The following is a 26,727-nucleotide window of genomic DNA, read 5'->3' on the forward strand; positions in this document are numbered from 1 at the left end:
CTCACTCACTCACTCACTCACTCACTCACTCACTCACTCACACGCACGCACTGTTCTCCTGTTGTTGATGGAAAGGTGGGAGAATGTTCAGTGGGACATCTAGCCTAACAAATGTGTGTGGGAATGTGACGTTTTTTTTCCCCCAAACGTGTGTATGGATGTTAACCGTGTGTATGTGTCCTTTATCTGACTGTGAGGTCACGTGGTGTTTACCAGACAGATGCCTGTGATGAATTGATAATGGAGAGCGGGAGGGATACTGTAGATGGAGGGAGAGATGGATTGGAATGTTAAAGCCAGCCTCCGCAGTAGGGTGAGACCTGCCCTGCGTTCACACCGCAGTGTGGTGTTGTCACGATACCAGAACTTTGACTTCGATACCAGGTTTAGTATCACGATACTCGATATCATCATGATACTCGATACCAAAATGATACCACGGGGGAAAAAATAAGGCGTATAAGCAGAAGTCACAGAGTGGCACTTGATCCAGACAGATCATTACATTTGTAATTTTAGTTTTCTTTATATATGCATCCATGAATCAATTATACAATCAATTTGACTTTTTTTAAAAAAATTTTTTAATAATACATAATGATAATAATTTATTTGAATGGTAAATATCTATTGATAAACTGGGTCAATCAAGATGTAGCCTAGGCCTATTCACAATACAGGTGAATGCATATTCAATAGGAGTGTGTGCGTGCGTTGAGTTATTGAGCTTGTTTTGGCTGAGTTCACGGGGCTACAGATGACAAAACAACCCGTTCCCTTCCGCTGTTTTTAATTGTACAGATCGAGAACATTTGCGGAGAAGAAGTAATCTCTTCTTTTATAAAAGTGTGCGCTGTCTCTTTAAGAGCCATGACATTCACACACACACACACACACACACACACACACACACACGGTTCCAGGTTCCAGCAAAGAGAGACGTGAGGCAGGGGAGTGAAGTGATTTCAAATCAACAATATTTTTGCGTTATGGCTTGCAAATGATCACAAACAAGGTACTAGGGTAGTGAATTTATGTCATCTAGCAAGGAAAGTACAAAGCTGGAAGCTACTGGTATCTTCTTGCTTTGTAAAGTGTCCTACCCTGTAATGGACATTGTTTTGCGAACAGTAATTAACACTTTCAACATTACTACATCTCGTGTTGCATTATTCAAGTGTGTTAACTTATGTGCAGCATAAGTGGTGATGCAGCCCAGACTCCCAGTGAGTGCAGTGGTTCCTCGGGACAGGCTAGAGCTAGCAATGAGTAAGTGGAGCAGGCAGAGTGCTCTCATGCTATAAAGGGACATCGGTTGCGCTGATAGACAGACTTGATCCTCTCTCAATCAGTAGATGACATGAGATACATTTGACAGAAGTACTGAAAGTAACAAAAATTCCAGTACCAAACTGTTTTTCCGGTTCTAGCATAGAAAAAGTAGAGAAGTTTTGGTATACCGTGCAACACTACCACTGTGTGTGTGTGTGGGTGGTTGTACATTGCGAGGGGAGAGGGGAGATGTAGAGAGAGAGAGAAACAAAAATAAGGAAAAAGAGAGGGATAGAGACAGGATATGAGAAGACAGGACAGAAGAGGACTATCCTGGCCCCCAGTGTTTTCATTCTCTACTGCTCCTGTCTGTTGACGCAAACTGACCATGTGTGAGACTGTGTGTGTGTTGTATGTAGGTGTGCGTTCTGGGCTGTCTGACCTTGTATTAGCCCTGCTGTGGAGGGCTGCTCCGTACCTTGTAAAACACAACACTCTCCACAGAATTAAACTTCCTTCCTACACACACACACACACACACACACACACACACACACACACACACACACACACACACACACACACACACACACACACACACACACACACACTGTTCTCCTGTTGTTGAAGGAAAGGTGGGAGAATGCTGTGGAAAATCTAGCCTAACAAATGTGTGTGGGAATGTGGAGTTTTTTTCTCCAAATGTGTAAATGGATGTTAACCGTACGTAATGTGTCCTTTATCTGACTGTGAGGTCACGTGGTGTTTACCAGACTTGATACTAGGGAGGGAGGGAGAGATGGATTGGAATGTTAAAGCCAGCGTCCGCAGTAGCGTTAGGGTGAGGCCCGCATTCACACCGCATTGTGTGTGTGTGGTTGTAAATAGCGCCTTTGTGTGTGTGTGTGTTGGATTAGACTGACACTAACATGTCCTTGGTCTCCATCCTGCTTCTAAAGAGACTACTATTATTTCCCTTCTGTCATGACAAGGCCAACTGTATTTATGTGTGTGTGGGTCTGCTTTTGCTTTTCCCCCTTACGTCACCCTTACGTCACCCTTACGACACCCTTACGACACCTTGTGAAGCTTCTCCCACCTCTCCTCTGCGGTTGAACACCATTCCCAGTCCCTCCATCCATCTGCTGCTAATACCTAACGTGTGTTCCAGACGTATCTTGCTTTCTTGTCCTCCTTCTTTATCGCCTGCCTCTCCTTTCCTCCCTTTCCTTGCTGCCTCTCCTCTCCTCCCCCCTTTCGCTCCATCTCATTCCGTCTTCCCTCTCCTTTACTCGCTTGCCCGTGCTATTTCGCTCTGTCGATCTCTCCATCTGTGCCGCTCGCTTCATTTTCAATCTCATCTCTCTCTCTCTCTCTCTCTCTCTCCTTCTCCCGCGCTCTCTCTCCAGCTGCAGTCTGGAGCTGCAGTCTCCAGCTACCCAGCCCCCTCTTCCCGCTGGAACACTCAGTACTGATAAACCCCCTCTCTCTCTCTCTCTCTCTCTCTCTCTCTCTCTCCATCCAACCCTGACTCTCCTCCTTGCTGCACCCCTCTGTATCTCTATCCCTCCCCGTTTCCCATATCTTGCTCTACCTCTCTGTTGTTACTCCTCTCTCTCTCTCTCACTCTCTCTCTCTCTGACACACACACACACACACGCACACACACACGCACACACACAACACTCTCTCCCTCTCTCTCTCTCTCTCTCTCTCTCCTCTCTCTCTTCTCTCTCTCTTGCTGTCTCTCTCACACACACATTCTCTCTTTCTCTCTCTCTGCTCTTCTTGGCTCTTTATGAATTGAACACCAACCTCAGCTCCTGACTGGTTAGAATCAAATAGAGGCAACGAATGCATGCTCCCTCCCTCTCTCGCTCGCTCTCGCTCTCTTTCTCCCTCCCTCTCTCGCTCTTTCTCCCTCCCTTTCTCGCTCTCTTTCTCTCTTTCTTTCCCTCTCTCACACACACACATACACACACCACTCTTAGACACACACTCACACTCTCACACACACGCATACCTTCCCATTCAAACGCTCATGCAGGCAGCACACTCCACACACACACACGCACCGTGACGCACTCATGCACCACACGCACATAGTCTGAGACACACTCACACACACTCATACTCCGAGACACACTCGTACAAGATGCAGGTGCACACACACAATCACATTCTCTGACACACACACATACTCACACACACACTCTCACTCACATACACTCTCAGCCAGCCAGTCAGTCAGTCAGTGAGTAGAGGGCTATGTGGAGGTTGTGATGTTTTGGGACAGAAAAAACTCAGCCATGGGAAACTCCCAACGGCGACCCAAAGGCAGGCACAGAACCAAGGGGGCAACAGGTACCAACTCTCCCTCATTCCTCTTTCTCTCTATCCATATGTCCATTCATTCATTCATTCCGTCATTCATTTATTCGTTCATCGAATCATTAAACGGCTTGGATGGATCTTGCTTTCCCTCTTTCTGCGTCACCTTCGCAGCAGCCGGGAAGAGAAAGGAAGGGTGAGGGCGACAGGGTTGTGTGTGTGTGTGTGTGTGTGTGGATTGTACATCTGTGAGGGATGATCCATGAGGTGATGGTGTGTGTGTGTGTGTGCTACCAGTTCTCATAGTCTCACGTCAGAATTAGATGTTCATCCATATTTCTCAAACCTCAAATTTCAAAGTTGTTCCAAGCGTCAAATTTCGATGTTCATCCTTGTTTCTCAAACGTCAAATTTCGAAGTGTTTAGGCATTAACTCCACATTTTTAAGATTAGGGTTAAGTTTAGGCATTTAACTACATTTTCTTTTTAATTGAACCTTTTATTTGATCATTGGAGTCATACTGAGACCAAGTTTTCTTTTACAGATGAGTCCTGAGTCACATACATTACAGAAAATACACACATCAAAAAAATGCTAAATGTAGGCAGAAAGATGAACACGATCAGAAAAACAAAGACATTCACCGGAAAAAAGGTCCTCAATCAGCGTTCGGAATTGGCCTAGAGGCACCAAAACATACATTTCTGAACATTTTGAAAATTGTTCCACAAATAAGGTGCAAAAAGAAATCTAAACTGATTTACCTAACTCAGTAGAAGCCAAAGGAATTTCCAGAGTTAGCCATACCTGAGACCCGGTGTGGTAACTCGTATTTCTAAAGTTTAGTAAGGATGTTAGGTACAGCGGGAATTTTTGTAAAAGGGCTTTTATAAATGAAAACATTGCAATGTATCAACCTATGTGACATCAAAGAGGACCAACCAACTTTCTGGTAGAGATTGCAGTGATGACTGTTGCCCGTAATAAAGCACAGTGCGCTAAAGATAAACGTCATCTAACGGAATGAAGAAGCAGCTGTGTTCATATAGATGATGTCACCATAATCTAGGACCGATAGGAACGTCGATTGAATAATCTGCTTTCTACTATTTATAGAGAGGCGGGACCTATTTCTATAGAAAAATGATATTTTTTTATTCTCAGCGTCTTAACTAACTCATCAAAATGCTTTTTAAAAGACAGCTTTTCATCTACCCAGATGCCCAAATAGTTGTAAACAGGGACACGATCAATAATATGGACACCATCCAAAGTACGTATGTGACTCATCACCTGGATTCGGTTTTATGTAGCAAAATTTGAATTTCTGTTGTTTACTTTTGATAAAAGCAGAGACTTAGAGCTACAAAATGGTATGTCATGCACTGCATTTGAGGAACAATGGGAAAGTAATTCTGCTTTGAAAGTTGATGAACTTGCAAACTCACTTTTGAGAAAATACGCTTTTTTGCCATTGTGTCAAGGGATGACGCTGGAGAGGAGAAGCAGGTACGGGGAGTCAAACATTTAATAGGGAACAGACATAGAACGAGACAGGAACAGCGTCAGCACACGGGTAACACAGACAAACTACAATCAATACAGCAGCGGGGAACAAAGCTGGGGAACTGACAAATATAGGGGAGGTAATAAAGAGGTGATTGAGTGAGTCCAATATCGCTGATGCGCGTGACGAGGGAAGGCAGGTGTGTGTAAATGATGGTGGCAGGAGTGCGTAATGCAAGGCAGCCTGGCGCCCTCGTGCGCCAAGGGGGAAGAGCGGGAGCAAGCTTGACAGTACCCCCCCCCCTCTAGGAGCGCCACCCGGCGTCCCACCTAGGCGAACTGGCCGAGACATGGGTGCTGGGCAAGCCGGCTGGGGGTAAACTCCCCGAGGCATAGGAGCCTGACGATCCGGCTGAGGCAAGCACGCCTGTCGATCCCGCTGCGGCATGGAAGCCCAATGATTTGGCGGAGTATGACGTGGGATGGAAACCTGCCGAGCCAACCGAGGCAAGGAAACCTCTCGAGCCAGCTAGGACGTGGAAGCCCCACGAGCCAGCTAGGACGTGGAAGCCCCACGAGCCAGCTGGGACGTGGAAGCCCCACCAGCTGGCTTAGGCATCCCCGGTTCCATCGGTGGCGGAAACCAAGCCTGACGTCACCCACAAAACAAGAAAACTTCTGGGCTGGCTGGGCAAACAAGACCTGCCGATCCGGCTGAGGAGGAAGAGCGGGAGCAGGCGTGACACAATGTTTACTGACACCAGCCATATTCAACGGGTGTTGTACACGTTAGCTTAAGACATGTAGCTAGCTACCTAGGTAAACAATGAACCTAGCTAGGTAAACAACATGTAAGATCACACACATCACGTCACGCCACCTAACGTTAGCTAGGGAGCCAGCCAGCTAACGCTAGCTAACAGTACACTGTAGCTTGAAATGAAAGCACTTTCTGACAAAATTTGAAATGTGTAATATCTGAAAATGTAGCTAGCTAGACTATTTTACCTGTATACATCATCATGCATGATGGACACGTCTCCCTGTCGCGAATCCATGCCACAAATACCATTAGTTTGAAGACGTAATCAGGAAACAGGTGTTTTCCCATCTTTTTAGCTATCATACTTTAATTCCACTGATTTCAAAACTCGATCCTCCAGAAAGTGGAGAGCAAAACTTATGCAGCTACATTTTTTAAAATCCGCCTTCGACAGGATTACCAACACAGACTGACTAGCTCAAATAGACAAAAGCCCTCTATATGGCAGACCAATCCAAACTCATCTCTCTGTATGTTCAGCCCACTCTTTCTTTAGTGGGAAGGTTGCTGTCTTTTTATGTGGCTTAACCAACAAGGCTCGTAATTTAACAATTTTATTCGTATTTACAGATTTCATACAAGTTTGTTATTAAGGCACATGAAAGTTCACATATTCAAGAAGGCTTTTCTGCCAAAAAACGCATTTTGATAAAAAATATTTCTTCTCTCACTTTTGTGAAGGGGGAGTACATGGTCCGCCGTCCAAACCTTGGGGATAGTACCGGATATAATCGTCAGGTAAAAAATATGGGTTCATGATTCAGCGATCAGGGGTGCAGAGAGCTGCAGTAAAAATGGATTAAGCATATCAGCCCCAGTGAATTTTGTTACATCAATCTTAAGCAAGGCATCCAAGCACATCACAGATAGTAAAATGAAAAAAAATATTCACTAGAAGTTGACGTGTTAACTGTCGAGTCAGCTCGAGGCTGGCAGAGGGAAGAGCTGTCGATTGACTGACCAGGGTCAATTAAATCACCGTTTCTCTCAAATAAAACGCCTGCCAAGATAAAATGATGATTAAAAGCATCACTTATCCGTTTCTTCTCAGTTATGATGCCATAGTCAGACAGAATGTGCTTAGGCAGGGAAGAAGAGGAATGTGCATTTACTGTTTTCCAACATTTTGAAGGATCACCAGCAGAGTCAAAGAGAGCTTAAAAAGTAGCTTGATTTAGCTTTCTTAATCAAAATTGCCAGTCCTCTAAACAGTATGTTTTTCTTGCTTTGCCCCAGGCCAGATTTGTCATCTGACTGAGCTCAGATAGATCTAACCCTTGGTTTTCTTCTGAACTATCCTTTCACTCTGAATTGTTTAAAAAGAGAGTGTTTATCTGCCAGAGAAAAGATTAGAGAGAATGCATATTCTAGAGCCAACTCATGGTCAGGAATACAGGAGACAGTGGCTAAATCAGAGGAGAACATGTCTTGTAGAAACCCTTGAGGAGAGAACTTTGAATAATGTATCTTCTTAATTAAACACTGGATTAGTGTTTTGCTGTTTCGTATCTCTAATACATACTATGGGACAATGATCACTGAGATCAAATGCAAATACTCCACAAGACAAATATTGATGGGGGTTATTAGTAAGGATTAAATCAATCAATGAGGAGTTAACAGGGTTTTTCATATTTAGCCATGTAGGTTTTGATATCAATTGAATCAGGTTCAAATCAATGCATATAATACTATTAAATTGTTCCAATCCAGATTCAAGGCCAATCCAGATTCAAGGCCAATCCAGATTCAAGGCCAATCCAGATTCAAATCACCTAAAATGACCAACTCCAAAGACAGAAAAGGTGTTAAACACTCAGATACAGTTGAAGTCGGTAGTTTACATACACTTAGGTTGGAGTCATTAAAACTCATTTGTCAACCACTCCACATATTTCTTGTAAACAAACTATAGTTTTGACAAGTCAGTCAGGACATCTACTTTGTGCATGACACAAGTAATTTTTCCAACAATTGTTTACAGACAGATATTTACAGACAGATTATTTCACTTATAATTCACTGTATCACAATTCCAGTGGGTCAGAAATCTACATACACTAAGTTGACTGTGCCTTTAAACAGCTTGGAAAATTCCAGAAAATGATGTCATGGCTTTAGAAGCTTCTGATAGGCTAATTGACATCATTTGAGTCAATTGGAGGTGTACCTGTGGATGTATTGCAAGGCCTACCTTCAAACTCAGTGCCTCTTTGCTTGACATCATGGGAAAATCAAAAGAAATCAGCCAAGACCTCAAAGAAATTGTACACCTCCACAAGTCTGGTTCATCCTTGGGAGCAATTTCCAAACATCTGAAGGTACCACGTTCATCTGTACAAACAATAGCACGCAAGTATAAACACCATGGGACCATGCAGCCTTCATACCGCTCAGGAAGGAGACGCGTTCTGTCTCCTAGAGATAAAAGTACTTTGGTGCAAAAAGTGCAAATCAATTCCAGAACAACAGCAAAGGACCTTTGTCAAGATGCTGGAGGAAACAGGTTCAAAAGTATCTATATCCACAGTAAAACGAGTCCTATATCGACATAACCTGAAAGGCCGCTCAGCAAGGAAGAAGCCACTTCTCCAAAACCGCCATTTAAAAAAGCCAGACTATGGTTTGCAACTGCACATGGGAACAAAGACGGTACTTTTTGGAGAAATGTCCTCTGGTCTGATGAAACAAAAATAGAACTGTTTGGCCATAATGACCATCATTATGTTTGGAGGAAATGGGTAGGCTTGCAAGCCGAAGAACACCATCCCAACTGTGAAGCATAGGGGTGGCAGCATCATGTTGTGTGGGTGCTTTGCTGCAGGAGGGACTGGTGCACTTCACAAAATAGATGGCATCACAATGAAGGGAAATGATGTTGATATATTGAAGCAACTTCTCTAGACATCAGATGTTAAAGCTTGGTCGCAAATGGGTCTTCCAAATGGACAATGACCCCAAGCATACTTCCAAAGTTGTGACAAAATGGCTTAAGAACAACAAAGTCAAGGTATTGGAGTGGCCATCACAAGGCCCTGACCTCAATCCTATAGAACATTTGTGGGCAGAACTGTAAAGGCGTGTGTGAGCAAGGAGGCCTACAAACCTGACTCAGTTACACCAACTCTGTCAGGAGGAATGGGCCAAAATTCCCCCAACATATTGTGGCAAGTTTGTGGAAGGCTACCTGAAACGTTTGACCCAAGTAAAAAAATGTAAAGGCAATGCTACCAAATACTAATTAAATGAATGTAAACCTCTGACCCACTGGGAAGGTGATGAAAGAAATAAAAGCTGCAATAAACCATTCTCTCAACTATTATTCTGACATTTCACATTCTTAAAGTAAAGTAGTGGTCCTAACTGACCTAAGACAGGGAATTTTTACTAGGATTAAATGTCAGGAATTGTGAAAAACGGAGTTTAAATGTATTTGGCAAAGGTCTATGTAAACTTCTGACTTCAACTGGATGTGTAAGATGGCGATATTTTTTTGTTTGTTTATTTGCGTTGTTTGTAACATATTTTTTTACTTATTTTGTACATAATGTTGCTGCTACTGTCCCTTATGACCGAAAATAACTTCTAGACATCAGGACTGCGATTATTCACCACGGACTAGCAGAATCTTATTTTTCCTTTCATGACTCTGACGAGCCCTACGCGAAGGATATACTGCTTCCTCGGGAACAGGCCCTGATCTCCGTGATCTGCATGAATTAACCCCCACTTCCCTCCATTCTGCATGCAAACGTGCAATCTTTGGACAATAAAATCGACGAGTTACGCGGGAGATTAAACTACCATTTGGAAAGTAAAAACTGTAACATCTTATGCTTCACGGAGTCGTGGCAGAATGACGACAACATCAAGAGAGCTGACTGGTTGGTTATGCAATGTACCGGCAGGATAGAACAGTGGCGTCTGATAAGACAAGGGGCGTCGGTTTGTGTATTTTTGTAAACAACAGCTGTTGAACAATATCTAAGGAAGTCTTGAGCTATTGCTCGCCCTTGGTAGAGTATCTCATGATAAGCTGTAGACCACACTACCTACCGAGAGAGTTTTCATCTGTATTCTTTGTAGCTGTTTTACATACCACCACAGTCAGAGGCTGGCACTAAGACAGCATTGATTAAGCCATAAGCAAGCAAGAAAATGCTCACCCAGAGGTGGCGCTCCTTGTAGCCGGGGACTTTAATGCTGGAAAATTTAAATCCGTTTTACCAAATTTCTATCAGCATGATAAATGTGCAACCAGAGGAAAAAGAACTCTGGACCACCTACAGTATACTCCACACACAGAGACGTATACAAAGCTCTCACTCGCTCTCCATTTGGCAAATCTGACCATAATTCTATCCTCCTTAAAGAAGGAAGAACCCGTGACTAGATCCGTAAAAAGTGGTCAGAGGAAGCAGAAGCTAAGCTACAGGACTGTTTTGCAAGCACAGAATAGAATATGTTCTGGGATTCCTCCGATGGAATTGAGGAGTACACCACATCAGTCATTAGCCTCATCAATAAGTGCATTGATGACGTCGTCCCCACAGTGACTGTATGTACATACACCAACCATGGATTACAGGCAGCATCCGCACTGAGCTAAAGGCTAGAGCTGCCACTTTCAAGGAGCGGGACTCTAATTCGGAAGCTTATAAGAAATCCTGCTATACCCTCCGAAGAACCATCAAGGACTAAGATCGAATCGTACTGCACGGGCTCTGACGCTCGTCGGATGTGGCAGGGCTTGCAAACCATTACAGACTACAAAGGGAAGCACACAGTCTTCCAGCTGTTCCGGAAGACTGTGTGATCACGCTCTCTGCAGCCAATGCGAGTAAGACTTTTAAGCAGGTCAACATTCACAAGGCCGCAGGGCCAGACGGATTACCAGGACGTGTACTGCGAGCATGCGCTGACCAACTGGCAAATGTCTTCACTGACATTTTCAACCTCTCCTTGTCCGTGTCTGTAATACCAACATGTTTTAAGCAGACCACCATAGTCCCTGTGCCCAAGAACACTAAGGTAACCTGTATAAACAACTACCGACCCGTAGCACTCACGTCTGTAGCCATGAAGTTCTTTGAAAGGCTGGTCATGGCTCACATCAACACCATCATCCCAGAAACTCTAGACCCACCCCATTTAGCATACCACCCCAAAAGATCCACAGATGATGCAATCTCCATTGCACTCCACACTGCCCTTTCCCACCTGGACCATAGGAACACCTATGTGAGAATGCTATTCATTGACTACAGCTCAGCGTTCAACACCTTAGCTTATTGTTGAGCTTTGAGGGGCCTACGGTCCCTGGGCCTAAACAACTCCCTCTGCAACTGGATCCTGGACTTCCTGACGGGTCGGTCGCCCCCCAGGTGAGAAGGGTAGGTAACAACACATCAGCCACATTGATCCTCAACACAGGGGCCGCTCAGGGGTGCGTGCTCAGTCCCTTCCTATACTCCCTGTTCACTTATGATTGCATGGCCAGGCACGATTCCCGCACCATCATTAAATTTGCAGATGACACAACCGTGGTAGGCCTGATCACCTACAATGACTAGACAGCCTATAGGGAGGAGGTCTGAGACCTGGCCGTCTGGTGCCAGGACAACAACCTCTCCCTCTACGTGATCAAGACAAAGGAGATGATTGTGGACTACAGGAAGAAGAGGACCAAGCATGCCCCCATTCTCATCGACGGGGCTGCAGTTGAGCAGGTTGAGAGCTTAAAGTTCCTTGGCTTCCACATCACCAACAAACTAACATGGTCCAAGCATACCAAGACTGTCGTGAAGAGGGCACAACAATGCCTGTTCCCCCTCAGGAGACTGAAAAGATTTGGCATGGGTCCTCAGATCCTCAAAATGTTCTACAGCTGCACCATCAAGAGCATCCTGACTGGTTGCATCATATCACCTCCACCCTACCTGATACCCTAGACCCACTCCAATTTGTTTACCGCCCCAATAGGTCCACAGACGATGCAATCGCCATCACATTGCACACTGCCCTATCCCATCTGGACAAGAGGAATACCTATGTAAGAATGCTGTTCATTGACTACAGCTCAGCATTCAACACCATAGTACCCTCCAAACTCATCATTAAGCACAAGCATTTCGCTACACTCGCATTAACATCTGCTAACCATGTGTATGTGACAAATAAAATTTGATTTGATTTGATTTGAAGTTTGAGACCCTGGGTCTCGACCCCGCCCTGTGCAACTGGATCCTGGGCTTTCTGACGGGCCGCCCATCAGGTGATGAAGGTACTGCAGGAAACAACATCCCCATCCCGCTGATCTTCAACACTGGGGCCCCACAAGGGTGCGTTCTCAGCCCGCTCCAGTGCTCCTTTTTCACCCATGACTGCGTAGCCATGCACACCTACAACTCAATCATCAAGTTTGCAGACAACATTACAGTGGTAGGCTTGATTACCAGCAACAACGAGACAGCCTACAGGAAGGAGGTGAGGGCCCTCGGAATGTGGTGTTAGGAATATAACCACTCACTCAACATCAACAAAACACAGATGATGATCGTGGATTTCCGGAAACAGCAGAAGGAGCACCCCCTATCCACATCGGCGGGACAGTAGTGGAGAAGGTGGAAAGTTTTAAGTTACTCGGCGTACACATCACGGACAAACTGAAATGGTCCACCCAGACAGACAGCGTGGTGAAGAAGGCGCAGCAGCGCCTCTTCAACCTCAGGAGGCTGAAGACATTTGGCTTGTCACCGAAAACCCTCACAAACTTTTACAGATGCACAATCGAGAGCATCCTGTCAGGTTGTATCACCGCCTGGTACGGCAACTGCACCGCCCCCAACTGCAAGACTCTCCAAACTACCTGCCCTCCAGGTCACCTACAGCACCCGATGTCACAGGAAGGCCAAAAAGATCATCAAGGACAACAACCACCCGAGCGACTGCCTGTTCACAACGCTATCATCCAGAAGGCGAGGTCAGTACAGGTGCATCAAAGCGGGGACCGAGAGACTGAAAAACAGCTTCTATCTCAAGGCCATCAGACTGTTAAACAGCCATTACTAACATAGAGAGACTGCTGCCAACATACAGACTCAAATCACTGGCCACTTTAATAAATTGATTTAATAAAGGTATAACTAGTCACTTTAAATAATTCCACTTTAATAATGTTCACATATCCTACATTACCCATCTCATATGTATGTACTGTATTTTACTCCATTTATTGCATCTTGTCTATGCCGCACGGACATCGCTCATCCATATATTTATGTGTACATATTCTTATTCCATCCCCTTACATTTGTGTGTATAAGGTAGTCGTTGTGAATTTGTTAGATTACTTGTTAGATATTATTGTACTGTCGGAACTAGAAGCACAAGCATTTTGCTACACTTGCATTAACACCTGCTAACCATGTGTATGTGACCAATACAATTTGATTTGATTTACGTGCATTAGCCCAAACCCTCTACGAGATTTAAAGTCAGAGCGGGTATTCAGCTCTGTTCCCATCAGAGCTGACAGGGATAGGGTCATCTGCAGCTATTTGTTGAGTGAGCTTAGACCTTGCCAAGGTCTCTGGCCAACCATGTGAGAGCAGAGCAGACTGAGCATTTGACAGACCTCCCTCAAGTCAGTGCATGCTGGGGCGGGAACTGGGAGAGCAGTTTTGGCAGAGCAGTCTCCCCTGAATGAAGCTCCCCCCGAAGAAGTGGAGCTGCTGCAGGGGACCGGAGTGGCTGCCAATGCCCCTTTCTGGGTGTGCACAGGAGGTTGTGGGGGCAATTGAGGAGGGTGGTGTGAATGGCAGTGTGGCTAGTGAAGCTCCAAACTCTCTGCATATGAGGGCTGATGATGTGAATGGTACATGGTGTGGACTGCATCATGTGGTGCACTACCCTCAACAGAGTTTTGTCAGACCCTAGGGTAGTAGTTGGTGTTTAGTTGAGGTGGGACTGGTCTAGTAGAGCTGTGCTGTGATGGTAAAGGTTTGGTAGAGATGTGCTGTGAGGGACCGGGTCTGGTTGTTCTGTGCTGTGATTGGCCGAGTCTGGTTGTGCTGTGCTGTGATGGGCCGGGCCTGGTTGAGCTGTACTGAGGCTGGCCATGTCAGGTAGCGCTGTGCTAAGGCGGACCAGGTCTGGTTGATTTAGCTGTGCTGAGGCGAGCCGGGTCTGGTTGTCTCTCCACTGGCTGAAGGGTCTATGTGTCTCTTACCAGAGGCTGCCTCTGCATATGTGGGCTGGCAGTAAAGCTGAGATATGGGCTAGGCTGGGGTACCCTCCTATTGGCCACTATTTGTCCTACCACTAGAGTACAGTCCAGTGCTATGAAGGGTTGTGGGGGGTTGAGCTGGGCTGGTTCTGGCACCTTTGGGCTTAGCTGGGTTGGTCCTGAAACCACCTGGCTAAGCTGGGTTGGTTCTGGCACCCCCGGGCTAAGCTGGTCTATGTCTTGCGCCGCTGGGCTTGGACATGTTTGAAGTGGCTGGAGATGTCGTTGTCTAGCTCAGCTGAGATGAGGTTGGCCTACTCTCTTTCCTTGGATAGCGAGGAGGTGGGGGAGCTCTGTTGCTGGCCTGGTATGATTGCGGACCTCTGCCTAACGTGGCATCCTTCAGGGCCTTGGCAAAGACTCTGACTCCCTTATGGTCCAGGTGTACATGGTCGTACAAGAGCTCACATGTCAGGGTGCGGTGGTGAGAGATGCTGACAGTGGTAGTCAGTGAAGAGCAGTCCATGGTGATTCCTTTTGATTGACATTCAGGATCATTTGCCAGGGGAGATCTTTCCTTGGTAAAAGGGTGAATATAATAATGTTTATAATAATAATAATGCGGACAGAGGGCATGGATATCCCTCTCGCTCTGCTACAGCTCCACCTTTACCACACGCAGCTCCTCTTGCAGGGCATCGTTGGTCTGTGTCATTTGTTCAGTGTTGTCTGTCTGAACTGTTCTATTGAAGCACAGCTCTCCTGGAAATGCCTCTTCCATCAGCGTCTGGGCAGTGTCACATTCTTGTTGTTTGCTCTCCCTGAATTCTATAATCTCAAAGTGTATCAAAAAGTGTGTGTGTGTGTGTGAAGGTCCTGCTTCAGTGCTTTTGGTACTGCATGGATTACTATAGGGTTTTTAATTATACTGTCTATGCGGTGCTGTTTCTCATCCAGAGAGAGAGGGATAGAGAGAAGGAAAGAGAGAGAGAGGAAGAGAGAGAGCAGCCAGATCGCTCAAGATTGACTTTGAAATTGGACTTCTGTCCATGTCCAGAGAATGTCAGGAAGTTTCATCAAAACCGGCCACTATGGGAAACAGTGAGCCCTATTACCATCAAGTAAACTTGGGTTATGGTAGGGCATTGTGGATGGGGTTGGCAGATGGGTGTAAACCCATGACTCCAGATCTGAAGGTCGTGTGCTCAATCCCAGTGGTAGACACTTGTTTTTTAGTTGTTGTTTTTTTTTTACCCTATGCCAAACCTTAACACTTAGCCTGTCTTAAAGATTTTCTCCGGTACTTTTGTACACTTTTTAGCCAGTAGTTCTGAAAGTACCGCTCACGATCCAAAGTGATCCCTGAAAATTGCGTATTACGTCACATATGTGCAGATATGGGCACCACTTCATTGCTCTCTCTCGCTGTCTCTGCTGTGTCCACTGAGCCATTGGGCCCTTCCTGCTAGCTGTCACTCAAATGACAAGGGGCTGAACCTCATGGGCTGGAACTCTAATTACTAGGGGGGTGGCCCACATGGTCCAAGTTTGCAGTACTCAAAATGGCACGCACAGCTTCCAGAGAAGTCACTTTCAAACTAGGGATTTTATGGCTATTGCGGCAAGACACTAATTCTGCTCATAGATTATGCATGTATGGACTACACATGGACACATGCAACCTAAAGCAGGAGGTTTAAAAAATTCTTACTTCATCGCCACAGTACCAGAGCATGTAACCCTTACATTAACCCTTACATTTGGATAAACGTGGATAAACATCAGAATCTGAAGTAAAATTATTAAGACCATGAGATCAAATGTTTCTAGAAAGACAGTGGGAGAGCAAGAGAGGGAATGAGAAGGAGATGGTGGAGGGAGTAGGGAGAAGATGAGAGATGAGGGAGAGAGAGAGTTAGAGAGCAAGAGCGGGAATGAGAAGGAGATGGTGGAGGGAGTAGGGAGAAGAAAAATGAGAGGGAGAGAGAGAGTTAGAGAGCAAGAGCGGGAATGGGTAGGAGAGGGGGAGAGGGAGGAGGGAGAAGAGATGAGAGAGTACACATCTGTCCCCTCATTCCCTGGTTTACTGATAAAGGAGGAGAGGAAAAGAGGGGAAGGAAATGAGGAGGGAGAGAGAAGCAGAGGGGCTGAGATGTAGAGGGAAGAGCAATGATTTGGAACAGAGAGGAGAGGAGGAGAGAGGGAAAGAGAGCTGGGTTGAGAGTGGGAACAACAGATGGAAAGAGGAGGAGGATAAGACAAGGAATCATTTTTTTCTGTATCCCTTATTGCTGTAAAGGGGACAGGCATATACACACACAGAACACACAGTGACAACCTTATACAAGCAAAGCCCTGTGCTTTATCTCGGTCTCTACACACCATTATTGTTATGGTAGTCCATCATGTCCAATGATGACTTCCACTTCTGAATTTGATTTAACTAGGCAAGTCAGATCTTATTTACAATGACAGCCTACCCCAGCTAACCCAGACGACACTGGGCCAATTGTGCACCACCCTATGGGACTCCCAATCATGGCCAGTTGTGACACAGCCTGCAATCAAACCAGGGTCTGTAGTGAAGCCTCGAGCACTGAGATGCAGTGCCTTAGACCGCTGCGCCACTCAGGAGCCCCAGTTCACGGTGAATTGGTGCCTGTAGAGTATAATACGAGATCCACTAAATTTAATTCAGGTGTGGCATCTGCAGTCTGTGTTGGCGGGGGCAGGCATGGTTGTATGTCTCCTGAGCTGTTTTTAATGTTTCTCTCCTCCCACCTCTGTACACCGCTTCCATCAGGTGGAACTGTCGGCTGCAGCGTACTGGGTTTGATGTTGCACTCCCCCCCCCCACCTGCAGACCGCTGGTCGTACAGGATCTTCCACGGCAAGCGGTCCTGAGACATTCTAATGACATGCCCAAGCCAGCGCAGTTGGTGTTGGGTGACCATGGCCTTCATACTCTTGCAGTTGGTCTTAGCAAGTATTTCTGTACGGGGCACACGGTGGCACCAGGTGATTCCCAGGATGCGCTGCAGGTATCTTATGTGGAATCGCTCGAGCTGCTTGTTGTTACGACTGTAAGTGACCCAGGCTTCACAGCTGTAAAGAAGTGTGGTGATGCAGACGGCTTGATAGACGGCAATTGGTGTGGAGGTGGAGATCCCTGTTTTGGAAGGCCCTGCGTCTGTGTTTCCTGAAGGCAGCTGATGCTTGCTTCATCCTGTTTTAAATGTCAAGGTCAATGCTTCAGTCCTCCGAGAGAATGCCCCCCAGGTATTTGAATGACAGGACTATTGCCAGTGATTTGTGTTCAATGGTGAAGACAGGCATGGTGGGTGGAGGGCTGGATCTTCAATGGCAGACCACATCTGTTTTGGTCATGTTGACACGCACACACACTGACACACAGTCAGACATGTTAGACATACCACTCTGCATCCCACTGCTGGCTTGTCTCTGAAGCTAAGCAGGGTTGGTCCAGGTCAGTCCCTGGATGGGAGACCAAATGTTTCTAGAAGTTGTGTTAGAGGGCCACTATGGGGCACTGTGTCATGGCTACCTAATCATCCCCAGCTTCCAATTGGCTTATTCATCTCCTCTACCCTGTAACTATTCCCCATGTTGTTTCTAAAAATGAGAATGTTTTCTCAGTCAATTTACCTGCTAAAATAAGGGTTAAATAAAATTCCCATGTGCATATGCTCTCACTTAAACTCACTGTACCTTCTATATCTATAAGCTACTAATAGGTGAATGCTCGTTATCTGACCATAAGGCGCTACAAAGGGTAGCGCGTACGGCCCAGTACATCACTGGGGGCCAAACTTCCTGACATCCAGGAACTATATACCAGGTGGTGTCAGAGTAAGGCTGAAAAAATGGTCAGACTCCAGTCACCAAGTCATAGACTGTTCTCTATACTACTGCATGACAAACGGTACCGTAGCGCAAAGTCAGGCTTTTTGGTCAGCGGTGTAAGCCAATTAAGGGGGCTTTGCTTTTCTTGGGTGCTCGATTAGTAATGGCGCCGGAAGGGATTGCTTTTACGGGCTCCAAACCAACTGTGATATGTTTGAGATTTTTTTTGCATTGCTTGTAATTTATTTTGAACATAAGGTTGCTCCTACCTACTTATGACCGTTAAGAGCTTCAGGACGGGCCTCCCGGGTGGTGCAGTGGTCTAGGGCACTGCATAGCAGCGCTAGCTGTGCCACCAGAGACTCTGGGTTCGCGCCCAGGCTCTGTCGCAGCTGGCCGCGACCGGTCCGTGGGGCGATGCACAATTGGCCTAGCGTCGTCCGCGTTAAGGAGGGTGTGGCCGGTAGAGATATCCTTGTCTCATCGCGCACCAGCGACTCCTGTGGTGGGCCTCGGGTGCAGTGCACGCTAACCAAGGTCGCCAGGTGCACAGTGTTTCCTCCGACACATTGGTGTGGCTGGCTTCCGGGTTGGATGCGCGCTGTGTTAAGAAGCAGTGCGGCTTGGTTGGGTTGTGTTTTGGAGGATGCATGGCTTTCGACCTTCGTCTCTCCCAAGCCTTTTTCTCTCCCGAGCGATGAGACAAGATAGTAATTACTAACAATTGGATACCATGAAATTGGGGAGAAAAAGGGGGTAAAAAAAAGAGCTTCAGGACATCAGAACAGCGATTACTCACCTCGAACTGGATGAAGATTATTTATTTAACGCGTCCGACGGAAAGGATATACTGCTTTCTCGAGATCAGGCTCAAATCTCAGTCATTCGCATGAAGAAAAGATGGAGAAAAAGGGGCGGAGGTCAGGTTGCCTTGTGAGAATTCGTAGGCGAGTGAGTAAACCTCCACTACCATCCGTACTTCTGGCCAATGTGCAATCATTGGAAAATAAACTGGATGATCTACAATTAGGTCTATCCTACCAATGTGGACATTAAAAACTGTAATAGCATATGATTAACAAGTCATGGTTGAACAATGACACGGATAATATAGAGCTGGCGGGTTTTCCGTGTATCGGCAGGACAGAGCAGCTACGTCTGGTAACACGAGGGGCGGTGTGTGTGTCTATTTGTCAATAACAGCTGGTGCGCGATGTCTAATATTAAAGAAGTCTCGAGGTATTGCTTGCTTGAGTTAGATTACCTCATGATAAGCTGTAGACCACACTATCTACCAAGTGTGTTCTCATCTATATTATTCGTAGCCGTCTATTTACCACCACAAACCAATGCTGGCACTAACGCCGCACTCAACAAGCTGTATAAGGCCATAAGCAAACAAGAAAATGCTCACCCAGAAGTGGTGCTCCTAGTCACCAGGGACTTTATTGCAGTCAAACTTAAATTTGTTTTACCTCATTTCTACCATCATGTCAATTGTGCAACCAGAGAACAAAAACTCCACACACAGAGACGTATACAAAGCTCTCCCTTGACCTCCATTTGGCAAATCTGACCATAATTCTATCCTCCTGATTCGCAAAACACCAGTCTCAACTTCAACAGTGAAGAGGCGACTCCTGGAATGCTGGCCTTCTAGGCAGAGTTGCAAAGAAAAAGACATATCTCAGACTGGCCAATAAAAAAAAGATTAATATGGGCAAAAGAACACAGACACTGGACAGAGAAACTCTGCCTAGAAGGCCAGCATCCCGGAGTTGCCTCTTCACTGTTGACGTTGAGACTGGTGTTTTGCGGGTACTGCTTAATGAAGCTGCCAGTTGAGGACTTGTGAGGACTCTGTTTCTCAAACTAGATACTCTAATGTACTTGTCCTCTTTTTCATTTGTGCACTGGGGCCTCCCAGACCTCTTTCTGTTCTGGTTTGAGCCAGTTTGCGCTGTTCTGTGAAGGGCGTTGTACCAGATCTTCAGTTCCTTGGCAATTTCTCGCATTGAATAGCCTTCATTTCTCAAAACAAGAATAGACAGACGAGTTTCAGAAGAAAGTTCTTTGTTTCTGTCCATTTTGAGCCTGTAATTGAACCCACAAATACTGATGCTCCACATACTCAACAAGTCTAAAGAAGGCCCGTTGTATTGCTTCTTTAATCAGAACAACAGTTTTCAACTGTGCTAACATAATTGCAAAAGGGTTTTCTAATGATCAATTAGCCTTTTAAAATGATAAACTTGAATTAGCTAACACAACATTCCATTGGAACACAGGAGGGATGGTTGCTGATAATGGGCCTCTGTATGCCTATGTATATATTCCATAAAAATCAGCAGTTTCCAGCTACAATAGTCATTTACAACATTAACAATGTCTACACTGTATTTATGATCAATTTGAAATTATTTTAATGGACAAAAAATGGGATTTTCTTTCAAAAACAAGGATATTTCTAAGTGACCCCAAACTTTTGAACAGTGGTGTATGTGCTATGGCTTTACATTCCCTGCTATTTTGTGGATAGAGAGTTACCTGTTTAACAGAACACAGAGTGTGTTCTTTAATGGAATCCTCTCAAACATAATCCAGGTAGAGTCAGGCATTCCCCAGGGCAGCTGTCTCGGTCCCTTACTTTTTAAAATCTTTATTAATGGCCATTGGCTCTGAGTGTCTTTGTATGCTGATGACTCAACACTATACATGTCAGCTACCACAGAAAGTGAAATCACTGGACCACTTAACAAAGAGCTGCAGTCAATTTCAGAATGGGTGGCAAGAAATAAGTTATTCCTAAATATTTCAAAAACGAAAAGTATTGATTTTGGACAAATCATTCACTAAATCCTTAACCTCAACTAAGTCTTGTATTGAATAATGTGGAAATTGAGTAAGTTGAGGAGTCTAAACTGCTTGGAGTAACCCTGGATTGTAAACTGTCATGGTCAAAACATATTGATGCAACAGTAGCTAAAATGGGGAGAGGTCTGTCCATAATAAAGCACTGCTCTGCCTTCTTAACAACGTTATCAACAAGGCAGATCCTACAGGCTCTAGTTTTGTCACACCTGGACTACTGTCCAGTTGTGTGGTCAGGTGCCAGCAAGAGGGACTATTGAAAATTACAATTGACATTGAGACATTGACTTTATCCCTTCTTGTATTGACATGTTGAATCCCCCGAGCTGTCTGTTTAAATTACTAGTACACAGATCAGACACCTATGCATACCTCACAAGACATGCCACCAGAGGTCTCTTCACAGACCCCAAGTCCAGAACAGACTATGGGAGGCACACAGTACTACTTAGATCCATGACTACATGGAACTCTATTCCACATCAAGTAACTCATGCAAGCAGTAAAAACTGATTTTAAAAAACCAGATAAAAATACACCTTATGGAACAGCGGGGACTGTGAAAAGACACACACCCAGGTACGGTCACGCGCATACACACATGATAACATACACACGATACACACACGTACGCATGGATTTTGTTTGTAGAGTAGTGGCCTGAGGGCCCACACTTAATGTGTTGTGAAATTTGTTGTGAAATGTATTGTAATGTTTTACAAATTGTATATAACTGCCTTTATTTTGCTGGACCCCAGGAAGAGTAGCTGCTGCATTAGGATCCATAATAAATACAAATCTAAATAGTAGTAGACTCGTTTTAACAAGACTGAACATGACTGAAAAGCCATATGGTATGAAAGCCCAAACAAAACAACATGGCAAATACTATTGTTTCATTGCACTTTTCACTGGCGGTCCCTCCGGTTGTGGCAGGAGGACGCATATTTGGTTGCCAAAACTGTCTTCTTATCTTCAGCTGTTGCTTATGTACATGCACACACATACTCTTTCTCTCTCGCTCTCTCTCGCTCTCTCTCGCTCTCGCTCCATCATTCTCCCTGCATCTCTCTCTCATATTTGGCTGCCAAAACTGCCTTATCTTCAGCTGTTGCTTATTTACATTCATATATTCTCTCTCTCTCTCTCTCTCGCTCTCTCTCTCTCTCTCTCTCTCTCTCTCTCTCTCTCTCTCTCTCTCTCTCTTAATTTTTCAATTAAATTTGCTTTATTGGCATGATGTAACAATGTACATATTGCCAAAGCTTACTTTGGATATTTACAATATTAAAATAAAATAAACATAATTGTCAACGGGACAACAATAACCAAGGGTCAAAATAACCATACATTGAACAATACGCATAGAGGACATGTACAGGTTGGTTGGTCTGTCAGACACTGTCCCTCATCTTATGGCAGGCAGCAATGTAGTGCGCTGCCAACCCACAGCTCTCTGCGTCCTCGCCCAACAGGACGGGTAGCCTATCCTGATCAGAGAGGTCCATGAAACCTTGAATAAGGGTTTCAAATTTGGGGAAATGACACTCTCTAATTGTTTTATATTTTTGACATTTAGTCAGGAAATGCAGCTCTGTCTCAAGTTCTGCTGTTGTGCAGTGGTTGCACAGCCTTTCCTCTACAGGGAGCCAGGTTCTTCTGTGTCTACCCTTCTCAATGGCAAGGCTGTGCTCACTGAGCCTGTACTTTGTAAAGGTTTTGATCAGTAACCATGGTCAAATAGTTAGCCATGGTGTACTGTCAATTTAGGGCCAGATAGCACTGCATTTTGCTTTGTGCTTATGCTGGTTTCCCAATAAGCAATGTCATTTTTGTTTTGACTGTGTTGTAATATGTTTTATTCTGATTGATTGGATGTTCTGGTCCTGAGGCCTCAGTGTGTTAGTAGAACAGGTTTGAACTCAGTCCCAGGACCAGCCGGATGAGCCCCAGGACCACCCATTCTTCATAAGTCCCGAGATCGGTGTGGAAGAACTTGACTGGCCTGCACAGAGCCCTGACCTCAACCCCATTGAACACCTTTGGGATGAATTAGAGCACCGACTGCCAGCCAGGTCTAATCACCCAACATCAGTGCCCGACCTCACTAATGCTCTTGTGGCTGAATGGAAGCAAGTCCCTAACATCTAGTGGAACTACTTTCCAGAAGAGTGGAGGCTTTTATATTAGCAAAGGGGGACCAACTCCATATTAATACCCATGATTTTGGAATGAAATGTTAGACGAGCAGGTGTCCACATACTTTTAGTTGAAGTCGGAAGTTTACATACACATAGGTTGGCGTCATTAAAACTTGTTTTTCAACCACTCCACACAAAACTATAGTTTTGGCATGTTGGTTATAACGGACATCTACTTTCTGCATGACACAAGTCATTTTTCCAACAATTGTTTACAGACAGATATTTCCCTTATAATTCACTGTATCACAATTCAAGTGGGTCAGAAGTTTACATACACAAAGTTGACTGTGCCTTTAAACAGCTTGGAAAATTCCAGAAAATTATGTCATGGCTTTAGAAGCTTTTGATAGGCTAATTGACATCATTTGAGTCAATTGGAGGTGTACCTGTGGATGTATTTCAAGGCCTACCTTCAAACTAAGTGCCTCTTTGCTTGACATCATGGGAAAATCAAAAGAAATCAGCCAAGACTTCAGATTAAAAAATTGTCTGGTTCATCCTTGGGAGAAATTTCCAAATGCCTGAAGGTACCACGTTCATCTGTACAAACAATAGTACGCAGGTATTAACACCATGGGACCACGCAGCCGTCATACCGCTCAGGAAAGAGATGCGTTCTGTCTCATAGAGATGAACGTACTTTGGTGCGAAAAGTGCAAATCAATCCCAGAACAATAGCAAAGGACCTTGTGAAGATGTTGGAGGAAACAGGTTCAAAAGTATCTATATCCACAGTAAAACAAGTTCTATATCGACATAACCTGAAAGGCCGCTCAGCAATGAAGAGGCCGCTGCTCCAAAACCACCATAAAAAAAGCCAGACTACGGTTTTCAACTGCACATGGGGACTGACAAAGATCGTACTTTTTGGAGAAATGTCCTCTGGTCTGATGAAACAAAAATAAAACTGTTTGGCCATAATGACCATCGTTATGTTTGGAGGAAAAAGGGGGATGCTTGCAAGCTGAAGAACACCATCCCAACCGTGAAGCACGAGGGTGGTAGCATCATGTTGTGGGGGTGGTAGCATCATGTTGTGGGGGTGCTTTGCTGCAGGAGGGACTGTTGCACTTCACAAAATAGATGGCATCATGAGGGTGGAAAATTATGTGGATGGAAAATTAAGTGGATATATTGAAGCAACATCTCAAGACATCAGTCAGGAAGTTAAAGCTTGATCGCAAATGGGTCTTCCAAATGGACAATGACTCCAAGCATCCTTTTAAAGTTGTGGCAAAATAGCTTAGGGAAAACAAAGTCAAGGTATTGGAGTGGCCATCACAAAGCCCTGACCTCAATCCCATTGAAAATTTGTGGGCAGAACTGAAAAAGCGTGTGTGAGCAAGGAGGCCTACAAACCTGACTCAGTTACACCAGCTCTGTCAGGAGAAATGGGCCAAAATTCACCCAACTTATTGTGGGAAGCTTGTGGAAGGCTACCCCAAATGTTTGACCCAAGTTAAACAATTTAAAGGTAATGGTACCAAATACTAATTGATTGTATGTTAACTTCAGACTCACTGGGAATGTAATGAAAGAAATAAAAGCTGAAATAAATCATTCTCTCTACTATTATTCTGACATTTCTCATTCTTAAAATAAAGTGGTGATCCTAACTGACCTAAGACAGGGAATTTCTACTTGGATTAAATGTCAGGAATTGTGAAAAACGGAGTTTAAATGTATTTGTCTAAGGTGTATTTAAACTTCCGACTTCAACTGTATGTACAGGGTTGGGGTGTAACTGATTTCATGTGGTCAGTTACATGTAGTCTGATTACAAAAAACTGTACCTGTAATCAGATTACAGCTACTTTAAAAAAAACTTGTGATGATTACTTCTTGGATTACTTTTAAATTTAGAAAGGATGTTTGCGAAAAAAAAAAAATATTATGACATCTTTTGGTTTTCCAAATGACATTCAATTCAGCATTGAAAAAAGGCGCAAGTTTGTTCCTCCTGAGCGAGTCTGATCACAAGTCAGAAACTTGGGAAATCTAACCTCCAAACGAGCTTCAATGCCATACAACACTCCTTCTGTGGCCTCCAACTGCTCTTAAACGCTCGTAAAACCAAATGCATGCTTTTCAACCGTTCGCTGCCTGCACCCGCATGCCCGACTAGCATCACCACCCTGGATGGTCCCGACCTAGAATATGTGGACATCTATAAGTACCTAGGTGTCTGGCTAGACTGTAAACTCTCCTTCCAGACTCATATCAAACTTCTCCAATCTAAAATCAAATCTAGAGTCGGCTTTCTATTTCGCAACAAAGCCTCCTTCACTCACACCGCCAAACTTACCCTAGTAAAACTGTCTATCCTACCGATCCTCGACTTCGGCGATGTTATCTACAAAATAGCTTCCAATACTCTACTCAGCAAACTGGATACAGTTTATCACAGTGCCACAGTCCGTTTTGTTACTAAAGCACCTTATACCACCCACCACTGCGACCTGTATGCTCTAGTCGGCTGGTCCTCGCTACATATTCGTCACCAGACCCACTGGCTCCAGGTCATCTACAAGTCCAAAACTAGCGACACCAACCATTCCGATCACTTATCGCAGGCTGATATCGTTCACTACGATAAAGAGCCTATACTAGAGAAATTTGACATTTGAAATGAAATAAGTTTGCTAATAATGAATTTTAATGGGACAATTGATGGCTACAACCATCAAACCATCAAATCAAAGGTTGAATTCTGAATGCTACTCTGCTGATGACTGGTTTGTGTGTGTGTGTGTGTGTACATTTTGTTCATTCATGTGTGTGTGTGTGTTCCTGTGCGTGAGTGAGAGTGATTGCGTGCACACATCTGTGTGTGTGAATGTGCGTGTGTGTGAACATGAAAACTATATGTATCTATATGAGAGAAAGTCTGTATGTGTATCCTTGGTCACCTGGTCTATGTGCTGCAGGCATAGAGGGTGTGTCATAGTGTTGTCCCACAGACATCGACGGCGGGAATGTAAATAGCAGGAATGCAAATCCACTGTCTACTGACTGTGTTAGGGAGTACATTTGACAGTGTGTGTGTGTGTGTGTGTGTGTGTGTGTGTGTGTATGTATATATGTTAGTGAGTTTGTCCCATGGTGCCAGTAAGTGAGTTGATTCTGTACAGATTCCACCCTGTATGTATACAATATGCTGTCTGTATGCCATAGATCATACCGTTGTTGTGGCTGTAGCCTATCATATCCTTTTATCTTAGCCCTTTTATCTTAGGGGTGAGGAAGGAAGAGGTAGAGAGGGGGAGGAGGGGAGAGAGGGGGGAGAGAGGTGTCGTTCAGGGTGTTATGTGTTCTTAGAGAGACTGTTGTCGTCTGGCTGTCTGTCTCTCTCTCCCTCTCTCTCTCTCTCTCTCTCTCTCTCTCTCTCTCTCTCTCTCTCGACTGATGTACTTTACATGCGCTTGAAAGCGAATACATTGGCAATACTTATATTTTCTATACTGGCTAAGTCTTAAGCCTCAATGTTTCTTCATATGGCACGCACACACACACACGTAGAGTCAGGAGAATAAGATTATCTGCTGATTACTCAGACATGCGCTTGGTGTTGCCTGTAGAAAGTGCTGATTGTAGACGCCTCAAAGAGGAATTTCACAATTAACTCACT

The 26,727-nt window shown here is 44.8% G+C and overlaps 1 protein-coding gene across 1 annotated transcript in view; it reads left to right on the top strand.

The window, feature by feature from the left end:
- LOC112214506 (NHS-like protein 2) overlaps nt 1–26,727 on the top strand; it is a 140,932-nt gene that overhangs the window by 56,928 nt on the left and 57,277 nt on the right. The window lies entirely within an intron of this gene.

This window comes from Oncorhynchus tshawytscha, linkage group LG15, assembly GCF_018296145.1.
Source record: "Oncorhynchus tshawytscha isolate Ot180627B linkage group LG15, Otsh_v2.0, whole genome shotgun sequence".
In the NCBI taxonomy this organism is placed as follows: domain Eukaryota; kingdom Metazoa; phylum Chordata; class Actinopteri; order Salmoniformes; family Salmonidae; genus Oncorhynchus; species Oncorhynchus tshawytscha.